The sequence below is a fragment of the Dermochelys coriacea genome, chromosome 9 (genome assembly GCF_009764565.3).
Source record: "Dermochelys coriacea isolate rDerCor1 chromosome 9, rDerCor1.pri.v4, whole genome shotgun sequence".
In the NCBI taxonomy this organism is placed as follows: Eukaryota; Metazoa; Chordata; order Testudines; family Dermochelyidae; genus Dermochelys; species Dermochelys coriacea.
This window is the reverse complement of record NC_050076.1, coordinates 98,804,888-98,822,252: the sequence shown is the minus strand read 5'-3', so window position 1 is coordinate 98,822,252 and position 17,365 is coordinate 98,804,888. Positions and strand designations below refer to the sequence as shown.

The window sequence follows — 17,365 nt, the reverse complement described above, 5'->3', positions numbered from 1 at the left end:
GCTGTTCATAGTTTGCCCTAACCAGAGCAGGAGACATTGACATGATTCTCCTCAATTCCAGTGTTGCTCTTCGGAGTCAGAGGGCACATGTGAAATTGACCAGTGTTGTGAATTTCCTGCTGCTTCTGCAGGGGACAGCAGAGGCACTAGAGCTGTCTGCCTTCAGATTCAGCAAGGGAACTTTGCACTAGTTCACATTTGGAAAATTACCTCTGAGAATGTAAGGGTTAGGCTTTTTTAGATGAAAGCTTAAGTTCGAAGGGGCAGGAGGAATGAGTTAAAATTCCCAACAAATTACCTTCTGCTTAGTGTAAAACAGATATTCCAAACCTGTTTTAATTCTTTTTTGTATCTTACTGTACTTTTGACAAAATTATGTGGAATCAGGCCTCAATCTCCCTCTTTTGAAGATAGAGTGGATGAGGCCATATCTTTTATTGGACCAGCATCTTTTGGTGAGAGAGACATGCTTTTGAGCTACACAGAGCTCTTTTTCACATCTGGGAAGTGAGTGACTTCACATCCGATGAAGTGAGCTGTAGCTCACGAAAGCTTATGCTCAAATAAATTTGTTAGTCTCTAAGGTGCCACAAGTACTCCTTTTCTTTTTTACATCTGGGAAAGGTACTCAGAATGTCACTGCCAAATACAAAATTGAATAGATAGTTTAAGCTTAAGTAGTTAGCACATATTCTACAGGACCAAGTTGAAGATGTTTAATAAGATTGGACCTTGTGGCATGCAACTACACAGCTCCCCCTAGTGGATACTTTTCTTTTTGCAAAAAGAAAAGGAGTACTTGTGGCACTTTAGAGACTAACGAATTTATTTGAGCATAAGCTTTTGTGAGCTACAGCTCACTTCATCGGATGTATCTCACGAAAGCTTATGCTCTAATAAATTTGTTAGTCTCTAAGGTGCCACAAGTACTCCTTTTCTTTTTGCGAATGCAGACTAACACGGCTGCTACTCTGAAACTTTTCTTTTTGCGAATACAGACTAACACGGCTGCTACTCTGATTCCAACCTAAATTACCCTTTATTTCCCTCCATCAGCCAAGCTATGGTTTCCATGCAATAAACTCTACTGTAATGATGATTGAGTGTAGCTTTTCTAACAGATGACTAAAATGCGCATTTCAATTTAAAATATTAAAAATTATATTTTTAAAAAATAAAATGTTGTTTAAATATTTTTTTAAATTGTTTTTGCCCACCCTCTGACAAGTAAAGAGTAATAGAGGGCAGGATTTAACCTATAAGAACATTTTTTTAACGGTATGTAGGCAAAAAGGATGACTGGCAGTGCAAAGTTGGGGTTTTTTTTAAATCTAGGTAAGTGAAACCAACATTACCTGTTTTTTTGTTTTGTTTTTGTTTTACTTTACAGAAATAAAAATTAAATAGAGTTCATATGTAAAGCAAAAAAGCAGAAGGGTATAATGAGCCCATTCCGACTACCATTTAGAGCTACCCCTCTATTGGTAAATATTAACCTACCTGAATAGTCCCATTGACTTCAGTAGGGCTATATGCATGAGTAAATGTTCACCAGGAGGAGGAAGAATTGCATTATCCAGCCCTCCAGATTTTTCCATTGACTTCACTGAGAGCAGAATAGGGCCCAGAATGTGACTTATATTTTAGTCATCGGATCTGTTTTGGCTTCTCCTTGCGAAAAGGAAAATCCTTTTGAAACCCCACAGTTATATAAATATAATATTATCTCTGCATGATCAGCAGCTGCAACAGTTTTTTGTACTAAGTAATCATGAAAAACAGATTCCAAGGCACCTAACCTGCTACTAGAAATTTGAATGATATCTCTTTGTACCAGTTGCTTTTCATACTACTCCTGTCTGTTCATGGTATTATCACATTTCACAAAGATTGCAAGATTAAGCAAGAAGAATGCTATATGAAATGTGTGACTTTTGGAAAATAAAGAACATATTATAGACTTCTGAAGAATTTTACTTTTGTGCATTCCAGTGTGTGTGTCTGTGTGTGTGTGTGTGCATGCATGCACATTTTTAGTATGCATCTGGAACTAGATCAAGAAATAATTCTCTGCCTTGAGCAAGGAGAAGTGCATTTGAGCAAAATTTTGAGCTGGTCCCAGTTTGGGAAAGATGGAATGGGAGGCAGAGGGATGGGAGTTGGATGAATCTGTCAGGGATTGAGAGACTAGAACCTGACAGCACACGTTAATCAAAAGGAGAGAGAAAGTAATAGACATAGGTTCCAGTTCACAAGGCACTTAAGCACATGTTTAGCTTTAAGCATGTGATAGTTCTATTGGCTTCAGTGTTCTCATGTGCTTTGCTAGAATGGAGCGGCAGTACTTGGACTACACAGAGGTGGGGGCAGGGGAGCAGAAAGAGAGTTTGTAGAGCAGCACAGAACATCATCATCAAGTCATCAGACACTTGGAAGCTGAAGCCAGTGCAGAATGCTACAGCTAGCTCCCTTATTAAGTGGAGTTGCATTTTAGGAGCACATTAGACCAGTGCTTTGTGATTTGCACGGCCTTCCAATAAGCTTTCAGTTGAACCTATAAAGCCCTAAATGGTTTGGGACCTGGTTACTGAGACTGGTGTACTCTCTCCCTGGGCCACATGGACATGCCTGACATCAAAAGAGGTGCTGCAAAGCCCACCTTCAGACCTGTTTGTTAAGGCTGCTGAGGAGGGTGTGGGCAGACAGGGAAATATTCAGGGGCAGTCCCTTTGTTTATGCTGTGATTCTTCACTGACTGGCTAGAATCCCAAAGCATTGGGGACAGGTGCCTATTGCTGTATTTTAGAAAACTGAAACAATAAATAAATCACAGGTTTCAGAGTAGCAGCCGTGTTAGTCTGTATTCGCAAAAAGAAAAGGAGTACTTGTGGCACCTTAGAGACTAACAAATTTATTAGAGCATAAGCTTTTGTGAGCTACAGCTCACTTCATCGGATGCATTTGGTGGAAAAAACAGAGGAGAGATTTATATACACACACACACAGAGAACATGAAACAATGGGTTTATCATACACACTGTAAGGAGAGTGATCACTTAAGATAAGCCATCACCAGCAGCAGGGGGTGAAAGGAGGAAAACCTTTCATGGTGACAAGCAAGGTAGGCTAATTCCAGCAGTTAACAAGAATATCAGAGGAACAGTGGGGGATGGGGTGGGAGGGAGAAATACCATGGGGAAATAGTTTTACTTTGTGTAATGACTCATCCATTCCCAGTCTCTATTCAAGCCTAAGTTAATTGTATCCAGTTTGCAAATTAATTCCAATTCAGCAGTCTCTCGTTGGAGTCTGTTTTTGAAGCTTTTTTGTTGAAGTATAGCCACTCTTAGGTCTGTGATCGAGTGACCAGAGAGATTGAAGTGTTCTCCAACTGGTTTTTGAATGTTATAATTCTTGACGTCTGATTTGTGTCCATTCATTCTTTTACGTAGAGACTGTCCAGTTTGGCCAATGTACATGGCAGAGGGGCATTGCTGGCACATGATGGCATATATCACATTGGTAGATGCGCAGGTGAACGAGCCTCTGATAGTGTGGCTGATGTGATTAGGCCCTATGATGGTATCCCCTGAATAGATATGTGGACAGAGTTGGCAACGGGCTTTGTTGCAAGGATAGGTTCCTGGGTTAGTGGTTCTGTTGTGTGGTGTGTGCTTGCTGGTGAGTATTTGCTTCAGATTGGGGGGCTGTCTGTAAGCAAGGACTGGTCTGTCTCCCAAGATCTGAGAGAGCGATGGCTCGTCCTTCAGGATAGGTTGTAGATCCTTGATGATGCGTTGGAGAGGTTTTAGTTGGGGGCTGAAGGTGATGGCTAGTGGCGTTCTGTTGTTTTCTTTGTTGGGCCTGTCCTGTAGTAGGTGACTTCTGGGTACTCTTCTGGATCTGTCAATCTGTTTCTTCACTTCAGCAGGTGGGTATTGTAGTTGTAGGAATGCATGATAGAGATCTTGTAGGTGTTTGTCTCTGTCTGAGGGGTTGGAGCAAATGCGGTTATATCGTAGCGCTTGGCTGTAGACAATGGATCGAGTGGTATGATCTGGATGAAAGCTAGAGGCATGTAGGTAGGAATAGCGGTCAGTAGGTTTCCGATATAGGGTGGTGTTTATGTGACCATCGCTTATTAGCACCGTAGTGTCCAGGAAGTGGATCTCTTGTGTGGACTGGTCCAGGCTGAGGTTGATGGTGGGATGGAAATTGTTGAAATCATGGTGGAATTCCTCAAGAGCTTCTTTTCCATGGGTCCAGATGATGAAGATGTCATCAAAGACTAATCCAGTTTGGGGAATTCCATCCAGTCAATTAATGTCGTAGCTTTATTTTACAATATTTTTAATGTAACAAAAATCTATTTAAAGAAACATGCTGAATGAATGCAACAAAAGCAATATTCTAACTGCAATATGCAGTAGGTGTGAAAGTACAAATACATTTCAGGGGGTTTAACAGAACAGAATTCCCAGAAATCTTCTAGAGTAATTAGAATTTAGAAGCTGTTAAGATTCTCTGTGCCTCAGTGCTCCCATTATGCCATGCTTTAGGAATTCTAGTCTAACATTTTATTTTCTGCATTCAGCTGACTTTGGATATCTCTATCTAAAGAAGAATAATCCGTGAGGTTAAAAAAGAGGTCATTTTCAACGCCTTCTGAACCATAGGCCTCTCTTTTCTTTTTGACCTCATGCCATTTAAAATGAATGATGATATCCAGAGATGTCTTAGATTTTGGCTTGCACTCTTTAGATGCCATTCACTGCTGCACCTGTCATCCATTAGTGGACCTCCTTCTGTGATCTTTCATCATTCAGAATGTATGATGATTTTCTTAGCCACCTTAGCTAATTGGGAGTTACTGTTCCTTTAAAATAACTGGCAGCATTAATAAATACTGGACTCCAGGCATGCTTGAAAGTTTTGTAAATACATGCAATTAGACTGGAATCACCAAAAATATAAACCCATCATCAATTTAGATGAATAACATCAGGTTCCTGTTTATTTTCAAAATAGTATTTGACTCAGTGTGTTCTTCAAGCATCCCAGCCTGCTGTTCTTTATTGCAAGGGAACAATCCTCTGGGGTTGTCCTCCTCACTCAATGCGCTTAATGCTTTTACGGTTTCACAACCAATGGCAAAGTGAGTTGGTTCTGTAATGTTCTGTGTTATCTTAAAGACAGCACACTTTCTATTTTTAAAGTTATAAACTGGAAAACTTAAGATCCCAAAACATGAAAAGCATTTACAGTATGCATAGCATTATAAATGATGGGCCAAAGATTCTCAGCCACTGTAAACTACTGTATCCCCATTGAAGTCAAAGGAGCTGTGTTGATTTATATCAGCTTGAGATCCAGCCGTCCAAATAAATTTTGAATGCAAATAGTTGTTCTTTTCTCTCCCCTTTACTTTTCTGTCACAATCCAGGTTCAGAGCTTGATGTCATGTGCACCAGGTGGTGGTATAACAGTGCGGCTTGGAACATCCTCAATGGAAGCAAGATAAAAATACCAAACTAGTGCTGGGTAAAATTTCTGGCTGAAACTTTTTTCTGTGAAAAATGCAGCTTTGGCAACACTGGAATATTTTGCAAATTTGTGTCAGTTTTCAGAATAACCATGGTGGACAATTTGGGTGCTATTGATGATACAAGAGTTGATAAAGAAAACGTTAAATGAAAGAGTCTCTGAGGTGCAGCCTGCAGAACAGTCCCATACTAGGAAGCTTTATGAGTGATGTGAAAAAGCACATGTGTAAGTATCTTAGATAGGAAATGCTCAGCTAAAAGCTGACTGGGTCTGGAGGATGGTTATCACTAATGACTGTGAGGTTTATCCCTTGTGACTCTGTTGATGGCTACCGGTCCTTCAATGGAAATACACTGCTGCAAGCCAGCTGAGGATCTGGTTTATATAGTCCATTTAATCTTATATGCTCTCTAAATGTGGGTGAAAAAGGTATGACAATGATCAAATCCACCTCAGTAGCATGATTACATACTGAGATCGTAAAGAAAAGATTTAAAGATGTTGATTAATCCCATCCGTTTTAGCAGGTATATCTTATCAGACATGCCACCTTGGGGTGCTATGGGGTTGAGGAACCCCTCACAAAGCTAAGTGGGATAGCAGCGATACAGCAAATCAGGTACCCCTTCTTATCTTGCAAAGTGTTCTGCAACTATAATTAAGATAGCTGGAGGATGAGTCCTGTTTACAAGGGAGTCTAAATAAACACCTTGACATCTGAGTTTATGTAACCTATGTTATAGTGCTAACCAGAAGCACCCTCAAGTTATAGTGCAGTTGGTAGACTGACACTTCCCATGCTGAAACATCTCTTTGTTATTTATAGAGTTATTTAGAGAAGAAGGATGGTCTAGTGGTTAGGGCACCAGCCTCAGAGGTGTGGAAGACCCTGGTTCAAGTCTCTGCTCTGTCAGAGGCTTCCTGGGTGATGCTGGATTACTTAGCATCTTTGTGCCTCACTTCCACATCTGTATGACGCCCTACTTCCCAAGAGTGTAGCCAGGATAAATACATTAAAGATTGTGAGGTGCTCTGATACTGTGGTGGGACAGATCCTGGGTCAGGAAGGAGTTAAAGAGCTCCTCCTCTGGGCACAAGCAGCTGCAATCAAGTCTGGAGAGGGACAGGTCCTTTAAAGGGAGGATCTAAGGCCCAGTCTAGGTTGGCATGCTGAGATGAGCAGAGCTCCCTAGCCATACAGAACAGGGGGCTGCTTAGCAGGAAAGATGCTGAAGAGCCTCTGGAGAAGCAGAGGGACCATCTTTGCTTGGTTTTCATTTTAAGATCCCAGGGCACTTAGCCTGGGTATTCCAGGCACTCTGTGGGTTAGGGGCCCAGGTTCCTTTCACAGAGGTGTAACCCTTGCTTTGCTTTGCAGGGAACTGTGGAGTGAGTGGGCTGTTTTGAGAGCTGCAGGCTTCTTTTGTTTCCCTTTTTCATTTGGATTGTTTTGCACCCCAGAAGGGAGTGTCTTCCATAAGCCATTCAGCCAAAGGACCACATGTTGAATTCCAAACCGGCACTGCAGTGACTTCAACATCCGGGGAAGGACATCTTGAATGAGAGAGGTGGCCCTCATCCCGAGGGTGCATGCTTGTGGTACAACCTATTACATACAGTAAAGGAGCCATGTAAGTACATAAAATATCTATCTAGATAGAGAGCATCATTAGGTAAATGGCACTTGACAAATACATGGAAAAACAATATCCCTGCCCTTGAAGATATTGCAATCTAAATCACAGAGATGTAGAACAAAAACATTTAAGAGATGTCACTGAATAAAAAACAATCATCTGAATGGAAACGGTAAGTTGATTTAGCCAGCTGTGTGTGTGTTACATATGGATTGTATGTGTCCAGGACAGTAGCAAATCAGAATTCAGGAATTTGCATACTGGGTTTATTAACACTAAGGTACAGTGGAAGTGCAGAGAATTGAATTCTGGAGGTCCAGTTTCAAAACTTGGGCACCTCAGTTATTTTCCAAATCAGCATCTGTGTGCTCCTAGCAGCATCACGGTACCCAAACAAACCTCAATTCCCCAAATGAGGTAAGGGAGAAACAGCTGAATGGTTTTGAACAGGCCACATGTGTGGTCTGAGCCAACCAGGCTTGGAACAGATATTTTCACAGACTGATTCTGCAGTATTCAGCCAGCTCAGGTTTTTAGCATCATAGTTTTATGAGAATACAGCTATTAAAATCCTCTTGGAACTGAGCTGGGTGAAGGGAAATAACAAGGGGGCAATCAGAATGATGTGATTTTCAGATACAATGACCAGGGCTTGAAACAATCACTTCATGCCATGGGAAAACTGTGAAACTCTGCTCTCAAGTGATGTGAAGCATTCATTCCTAGCCTGTGCAGTTTGCAAGAAAGTGTTGCTACAGCTGGTGCATGGTCTAGCAGTGCTTTCACTGGCTTGTGTCTGGGATAGAATATATAGCAAGTTCTAGACCTTGGATCAGTATAATTTGCAGTTCTTCAGTTTTATATTTTAATGCCATGTTTGCTCAACAAATTTAAAACAAAGCATGACAATTAGACACGACCTTCCCATTTCTTTCAGCCATTGTTTTTCCAATGGATGGAGATTAAGTTTCTGAACATGAGAGGATCGTGAGGTAACAGCGTAATAAGGAACACAGAAGAACTGGAAAACCTCTAACTATCTGGAAACGAATCAGTGTTTTCTTGAGCAGCACACTTACATCAGTTACTATTGCACTTGGAATCTAAACAAAACATGTCATTCCCTGTCTTCTCCCCGCTGCCCTGTCCCCAGGTAATTGCCAAGAGTTTAAACCAGGTTTTTATTCAACAACTTTTAAGAGCTGCAAACAGACTTATTGGCAGGTTTTCAGATCTCGTGTGGCAATCTAAAGCAGCTGATGCGTGTTCTCAAATGTATGTGGAGACTGCCAGAACTTATGACTCAATTAATAAAACAAATGTGCCTATGAACTGCAGTGTTGCCCTTTTGACCTTAATACAGTCTTAAAACATTAGTGAATCTGTTTCAACTTTTAAAATCTACGCAGACCTAATATTTGCACATATACCCATCCCCACCCCTACCTCTTTCCAAGTTTTAATGTGATTGGCAGTCTAGAAAAGGTCATCAGTCAAAGGGTTAAAGTTCTATGTTCTATTACTTAAATTAACTTTCGTCCAAGTCATTGCTATGGTGCAGGCCAGATTGTGCCTGACCCAGGACTGGTTTCCAAGGGAAAAATCTAATGAGTCCTCTCTCAGAATACATCCCTGGCACCTTTGCAATCTCTATGTCCTCCCAAGAGCAGGATCAGTTTTCTCCTAGTGCAGCAGTCAAAGTGAACAGGGAGGGGCAACATCCTACATTAGCTAGCAGAACTGGCTGGCTGGGCAGCGGAGAACATCCTGCACTCTCCTAGGGCAAGATGTGGCGTGCATGCTCCCCTGTGCTCTTGGGGGAGCTCCACCTGTGGCTCGCATCCACCCTGAATGTGGGTCTGTACCTTTAAGGCATCTCATGTCTCTATGTGTTACCCAGCTTCCTTTTCACCCCTCAGATGTCAGGATAAGAAGATTTTAGGCAGATAATCCAGATAAAATTGTTCCACAAGAAAGCATTTAAAAAGACTAATAATAAAAGCTCCTGGGGCACCACAATCACCCACATGGAACCTTCGTATTGCAAAACGAATTGCTCTTTACATTTAGGGCAATCTGTTTTCCAGGTAAGTTCCAAGTCAGGTCCACCTCATTCTATCTACGAATACCTCACTGAGATGGTGGGTTTGGGCACCAAGTGCAATCGGGTAGAGCTTCCCGTGTGCATGTGTCTTTTGTTCGCAAGCTAAAGCTAGCATGGAATGCAACAGCCTTCTGCACAGGTGGGCCATCTCGCCATGAGCATACTTGGTGGGTGCGTCATGATCCACTCTGCCTGCCTGTGGGCTCCAGGGGGAGTTAGAGATGCTGGTATTGACCAATAAAGCCTTAAATGACTTGAGACTTACCTACCTGAGGCACTTCCTCTATCCTGTGCTGTATTGCCACATTAGAGACTTTCTGATGTACTCAACTGGGTGCCCAGGCTCTTGGTATAAAAGTGAGGGGGCTGCCAGCAGCCGGCTTTCTGGGAGGGCTCCCTTTCATGGAGATGAGCTTTCTACCTTTGCCTGAATCCGTCAAACTTCAGCTTAGGTTTCAAGTCTCATCTCCACAGGAGGGCTGCTGGCAAAGCAGCTGTTGTTGGGGCTGATGTCTAGGGAGAGTGGGGAATTTGAGTTATTTTTACACTGACTGCTTTGGGATTATTAATATATGTTACAGGCTGATTCCTTTTGGAGTCACTGTATTTATCCGATGCTCTTAGTGCTTGGAAAGGGGGTTTCTTGATATTTTATAAATTTCAATGTATATCAAAGTTGCAGAATTGAACTAAAGCCCCAGGTTGCGTTGGACCAGGTGTGTTTCCAATTTTTAAGGGGTGTAAGTGGGAGACAGGCAAAGTATTGACCCTATGAGTGTTCAGTTGTGGTTTCATTTTGATTTTTAAGCTTGTGGGGATTGAAAAACAAAAAGCAGGAAAAACCTTTATAATGTTGTTCTTCTCTGATGGGTATGGTTGGTGTCACTCTGATCTTGAAGAACATGTATCACATGAATGTAGAAGGTCCAAGAATGGAAATCTGTGGAGTATTTTCTGGGGTCTGGACTAGAAGAGGAAAGTGAAGGTCAAATTTCATCCACAATGACTCACCCATTCTCCTTTTTGCCAAGGAACAGGAGCACTCAGCAACAATTTCAGCTGCAATGTTGCTGTCAGCCATCAAGGGAATGGAGGAAATTTGAAGGAGAAAATTGATGTGTTTGCTCCAAAGATTCTTAAGATGGAAGGTTCAGATGAACTTCTGGAAGACAACTTAATAACTGAGTAGTCAACATCAACACAGAATGTTAAAATCTGAATTGTAGAGTATTTGCTATCTCAAGGACTTTAATAAAGGGAAATGCATTGCTTCCCAGGAGAGCTGAAAAACTTGAATATAAAATTAAGTTGTAAAAATTATGCTTTCTGCATCTTTCTTTGTCCCTTTCTGTTCTTGGTCTGTGTCTTCCCTCCAAACTATCTTTTTCTCTGCCTTTTTATGTAACTGTGTTAAGTGGTCCAACTTGTTAGGGAAACTCAGACCCAAGTTCCCTACATCATCTGATAATTTGCTACCGTAACTATATGAATTTTGTCTATGTCATTATCCTGGTTAAACCCACATTTTCAAATTAGATATTACCTTTGCATTATAGAGTCAGATGACAAAAAATTATAAATTATAATGCTTTATTTAAGGGGCAGAAGTAAGTGAGATGTGTAAGACTGAACTGGAAAAAGGATTTTAGAAGGGTAAGGAGAAAAGGAGCTTGGGAATCATGACCGAGTTGTTTTAACGTTTTGGTTTAAATCTCAAACTCAGCTTCACTTTAACCTGAGTCAGATCCAGGTTTAGAACTCTCTTGGGCTTTGTCTCTAAAGTGGTTGAGTTGAGGAAAGGCTTAGCTAACATGAACTAGCTAAGCACAACCTAAATTCAACTCATTTTCTAGAATGTCAGGACCAGGGCATGGGTCTGGCTTAAGGATTAGTGTCAAGCACTGGCTAAGGGCCGAATTACCAGGACTCCAACCAGATTGGAACACCAGAAGATTAAATTTGAGAGACAAACCAGAGGGCTGGGATCAAGAGTCAGGCCAAAGCAGGATACCAGGAAGCCAGCATTGGGAGATGGAACTGGAGGGCAGGAGCCAGGAGGCAGTTACCAAGAGTCAGGGTCAATCAGGATGCCAGGAGGTCAGTTTCGGAAGACAGGCACAAGTAACATCAGGCCAATTTTTCCATGGCAGGGTGAAGCCCAGTTTTTCGGACAACTGGTTGCCTCCTTTGGCTTAAATAGGGACTGCACCCCAATCAGGAACCTTGGAGCTCTCCCAGTGAGAGTGTAGGGTCTTGTGCCCCAGTTGAGCTTCATGGGCCCCAGACCAAGCTATTGTTTGTGAGCTGCCGGGTGAAGGATTGTTGTACGATGACTATCAGGACCCCCACAGACCCACTTTCAAGACCCCCGGAGCCTGACATAGACAAGAGGCATAATTTAATTCAAGATTTAAAAAAAATATTTGGTGTTTGATGAGAGGGCGAGAACAAAGCGCAATAGAGTTTGGAGCAATGAGTTTTTTGCCAGTTTCCAGTTTTATTTTTTCTTTTGCCACTCCATAACTTTTTTAAGTTTCCTCAACTTTGTTAAAGTTATAAAACAACAAAAAGAAAACTGAAACTCTGCCACTCTGTAGCTTTCCCAAAGCTTAAGGAAGTTTTGAAAAGTTCCAGAGTGAAAAATAAAAAAAATAAAAAAGCAAAAGCAAAACAAACAAACCTAGCAAACTCCCTGGACATCATTCTATTGCTCCCAGGGGCAAAAAGGAATAAAGGAGAAAACAAAAAAACCCTTTCATAAATTTGAAAAAAAATCGTTATTTTGAAATTTTCTGTTTTGACAAAAAATGAAAAAATTGCACAAACCCAAAAAAGAAAAGGAGTACTTGTTGCACCTTAGAGACGAACAAATTTATTTGAGCATAAGCTTTTGTGAGCTACAGCTCACTTCATCGGATGCATTCGGTGGAAAACAGAGTGGGAAGATTTATATACACACACAGAGAACATGAAACAATGGTTTTTATCATACACACTGTAAGGAGAGTGATCACTTAAGATGAGCTATTACCAGCAGGAAGGAGTGGGGGGAAAGAGGAAAACCTTTTGTGGTGATAATCAAGGTGGGCCATTTCCAGCAGTTAACAAGAACGTCTGAGGAACAGTGGGGGGTGGCGTGGGGGGAGAAATAACATGGGGAAATAGATTTACTTCATGTAATGACCCATCTACTCCCAGTCTCTATTCAAGCCTAAGTTAATTGTATCCAGTTTGCAAATTAATTCCAATTCAGCAGTCTCTCATTGGAGTCTGTTTTTGAAGTTTTTTTGTTGAAGGATAGCCACTCTCAGGTCTGTAATCGTGTGACCGGAGAGATTGAAGTGTTCTCCGACTGATTTTTGAATGTTATAATTCTTGATGTCTGATTTGTGTCCATTTATTCTTTTATATAGAGACTGGCCAGTTTGACCAATGTACATGGCAGAGGGGCATTGCTGGCACATGACAGCATATAAACCCAAAAGTTTTTTGTTTTGAAAAATGATCAATTTTCACAATTTTTTTTGAACAACAAAAGAACAACAACTGCTCTTTGCCAGCTATGTCCTAGGTACATATTTGTCTGTTTATTCCACGCAGTGTCCAGGGCAGCACCTTGAGAAGTAGGAAACACAGGCAAATAAACATGTGCAGTGAATAATAGTGCCCTCTATTTTTTGAACTTGTAACCTAACCTTTGTTTCACATTCATCCAGGGTATAACCCCTTCCTACTATTCAGTTACTTTCATTTGATATTTCAGTTCCAGGGGATCTGGGCTGGATTTAACTGAATTAGGCTGATCTCTTTCACAGTGGAGGGATACGTTGAATAGGCTGGAGCCAGATGCTGGTGATAGTTTCAGAGAATGGAGATTTGGTGAGTAAAGTCCTAGCTATTGGGTTGTCTTGTGGATAGAGTTTTTTGGGGGAGAGAGGGTTAGCTGCTGTTTTTGTTTTTGTCATGTTATTATTTTAAATAATGTTAAAGATGCCTGGAGTATCAACAGGGCTCCATCTGGTATGTTGTTACAAAGTGAAACTGAAAATGTATAGAAAGGTTTTTTTGTGGGTTTAGCTATGGGCTGGAACTCAGGAGACCTGGATTCATTTCCTGGCTGTGCCACAGACTTTGCATGTGACCTTGGATATGCCATCTACATCAGACAAGCCATACAGGGTCAGACCAATGGTCCATCTAGCCTAGTATCCTGTCTGCTGACAGTGACTAGTGCCAGATGCTTCAAAGGAAATGAACAGAACAGGGCAATCCTCTGTTGTCAAGTCCCAGCTTCTGGCAGTTGGAGGTTTAGGAACACCCAGAATATGGGGTTGAATCCCTGACCATCTTAGCTAATAGCCTGTCCTCCATGAACATATCTAATTCTTTTTGAACCCAGTTATACTTTTGTGTCTCAGTGCCTCAGTTCCGCATTTCTTTCCCCACATTGTTTGCCTTGCAAAGTATTTGTAGGCTTGTACGTTATTGGGGGTGGGGACTGTCTCTTACTAAATGTATATACAGCATCTAGCACAGTGGGCCTTGGTCTTCAGGGCCTATAATAATGAAATAACAGAATATAATTATTATAATAGAATAATGATATAAATGCTCCAAAATTGTAGGGTTATTTTAAAGCAAAAGACTGAAATGTACAATTAAGGAGCCAGTTTTCAGTTGCAATAATTCATGCTGCCAAGTTTTGCCTCATATAGTATGTGCCTTGGATGTGCTGTGAACAGCCTGGCTGGTTTATTTTTACAAGACCTTGTTTTTGGTGGTCCAGAATTCCTCTTAAAATCAGGCCCACAGTTACTATCTATATGAAACGGTACTTTACAAACTAATCAACTACTTAAAGAATCCCCCAAACTCTTTATTAAAAAAAAATCAAGCTTGATCCAGAAGCCGACAAAAGTAGGGAAATTCAGACATGAGGCGGGAAGTGTTCCATATGCTCTCCAATACCTACGCACAACTGGGGGCCACTTTAATGACTATCTGAATGCTCCCCGTTGTTACTAGGTACTGGAGAACATATGGTATGTTTTCCCTTTTAACTGTGAATTTCCTTGCTTTTGTCAGAAGGTGTCTTAACCATAATGTATTTTAGTGTGGTGTTTGTGTGTCTGAATATAGTCCAACATTATTCTTAGAGCGGCAAATCAAATAGGAGGTACAGATGTTGATTATCACATATTCTTACTAAAAATATGTTGCAAAATATATGTGGATTTTAAAAAGCTTGAAATTGTTAATAAGGGCCCTTGTGGGGGTTTAAAAATCATTTCACTGTGCTCCAAACTTAGCATGGATGATAAATGACCATTTAGCTGCCAATATAGCACAATATTTCAATTTCCTGCCTTCACAGAGGTATTCCAAAGGTTGTATGGAGTTCATACTCACAGTATGTGTTGTCTAGAACTCGATGCTCTCTCGCTGGCAAACTTCAAGCAAAACCATTTCCATTAACTAAACCCATTCCTTGAAGATTCCAGCTGCCTGGAATGCTAGACAAGTATAGCTTCAGTGATGTTTTACAATGAAAAACCCTACATTAAGTTGTGTCCAGACTGTTATTTTAGCTGAAGTAAAACTTATGCAATTGGTAAAAGAAGAAGTCACTGGGGTAAATTTTGCTCTATTACATCAGTGTAAATCCAGAGTAATTCCACTGAGTTTCACAGTAGTCCTGATTTACACTGGTGTAACTCTGAGCAGAATTAGGCCCATGGTCAGCGCCATGGTGACAGTTTCAGCAAAAGAACAGGATACTCTGTCATTTTACCTAGACCAAATCAGAGTCTCAGATCCTATTCTAGAGAGGGATCTATATCACACCTTCATGTTAGCAAAGGAAGGTCCCGCACCGGAAGTTCGGATGGCAGATTTGGGATCTCGAAGCTACATTGCTGACCACAAAAATCATGTTAGCAAAGGAAAATATTGGAAAGGGGTTGCTTCTTCACTATTCCTATATTTGAAATCATTGATAAATGATCCAGAATAGAGATGGGCAAATTTTTTTTGGCAAACAGTAAATTCAACAACAACTGCATTTTTGGAGGGCACCAAAACTATTAGTGAATTCGGGTCGAATTCAGAACAGTGTTTTGGATGGAACATTCCCCCCCTCCCCCGAACTGTCAAAATGATTCATTTGACCTGAACAAATTTTGTTTTGCTTTTTTTTTGTTCGCACCAAACTGAGAAATTTGTTATTCACTCAGCTTTTATCAGAAATTCATGTAAAATACTGCTTACTCTATGAACACCAGACAAAGGTCCAAATTCTCTGGCAGAATATCACCACCAAATTCATTGCAGTTAGCCAGCAGAGAATTTGACCGGAAATATACAAATTTATCTCGTCTGAATATTTATCAGTATAGCAAGAGGTTCAGGTGAAATGACAAATCATTGAGAATACTGCCTAATATCTGTTGTTTACACCTTTCAGCAAAACTAAATAGCATACTCCTTTTGTGTTTGGTTATTTTTGATTTGTCCTCTAGCAATGATTGGATCCTGCCTCTATTCTTGAGAGGACTCAATGATTTGAAAGGTCTTTTCTGTCTGTAACCAACCTGTTGACTGAAGAGCCCATTAGAACAAGATCAACCCAGGCTTTGCTATGTATTGCCTGAGAAAGTGTATTACATCTTTAGTGCTGGGAGACACATTTCCATTAGCTGGTCACTGATGACATCTTTAGATAATGGTGATCTAAACTAGCTGAAGAGGTCTGCCAACTACTCATTTAATTACTGCCTTTCAAAGTATAAGTTACCCTTGGTGTTTATATGCCTAAGTATATCATTATATTGATGTACATGCAGAAGGATTCCAAGGTGCATTTCTCATACACACACATGAATCACTTCCTTGAAATGCAATGAATTTGGGATGGAACATAGCAACTGCTTAGCAGTGCATAGGAACACAACACATCATCTTGAATAACTGCCCTCCTAGCTGATCATCTACAGACTGGCTAGCCGTTAGCTTAAATGATAGCTCCTAAGGCTTCAAGTCATCTAACTAGCAAGCCAAGAGGTGGGGTTGTTTGCAGCTTGACTCCTCTCCCTCCCTCCTGTTTCCTTTAGGTATTGGTCCCATCTTATTAATTCTTCCCCAAAGGGTATTCTTTTGTCTTACCAAGGTGCTGCATGTTCTGTAGCATCTCTGGAGTTGTGATGCTACCCCAGCATGGTCTGTGCTGGTTGTTGCAGCCATTTAAGTAATGCAGCCTGTACAATTGTCATTTTCACAACTCACCTGCACCACGGGATCCTCTCTGCCAGCTGCCACAATGCTTTCCCTTGATCTCTTTCCTGGGAGTAGGGGTGTGTGGGGCATGTGCCTTTTCAAGAGCAGAAATTGGCCATATGGCAACAGCTGGACAGACTTTGACTTGTGCAGAAATCAACATGGGGAGGAAAAGAAAAATCCCCTTTCGCCCATACAAGACTAGAGTTTGCATGTGGCACTATAATGAGCTATGGCCAGCTCTAATTCTGCATCACTGGAGGCAGGACAAACGATGGGACAGAAAAGAGATGGCAGATAAGAGGTGGGCCGGTTCTCCCTAGAGCAGAATTTTTTATTGTCGCCATTCAACACTATTTTCAAACACTGCTGCTGTTTAGTTCCAAAAGGGAATGTGCTGACATGAGGAATTAAATCTGCCGGGGAAGAAATGTTCCCCTGTTGTTTCACATTAGTGTGGCAGCCACTCTAAACAGTGTGCTGTGTCTTTAAGGAGCTAGGTAGCCTGTAATCCAGTAAATACCATGCACTCCCTTATTGAATAATGCAACAAATAATCACTTACAAGCCCACACAAATTACTAAAGCTCAAATGAGTGTGGTCTATGCCATGGCTAGATTTTTTTTTTCCCAGTCAGGATGCAGCTGGGGACATTGTGGTTTTCTGGAGACCTGTTGTATTAATTTAGTTGGACAAAGATGTTATCAAGATCCTGAAATGGTCCAGCCTGAAACAGTTTTAAACAAAGTTTGGGGTTTGGTATCCAGAGACCTCTGTCTGCTTAGTACTATGGCAAACGCATCAGGA

General features: G+C 41.1%; 1 long non-coding RNA gene across 1 annotated transcript in view; it reads left to right on the top strand.

Moving 5' to 3' along the window:
- The window catches only part of LOC122455867, a 138,837-nt gene extending 128,250 nt beyond the window's left edge, over nt 1-10,587 (top strand). Inside the window, exons 3-5 of the long non-coding RNA XR_006274369.1 lie at nt 7,006-7,143; nt 8,119-8,334; nt 10,317-10,587. This is a non-coding gene — a long non-coding RNA (uncharacterized LOC122455867). The remainder of the gene's footprint in view (nt 1-7,005; nt 7,144-8,118; nt 8,335-10,316) is intronic.
- Nucleotides 10,588-17,365: the final 6,778 nt, after the last annotated feature.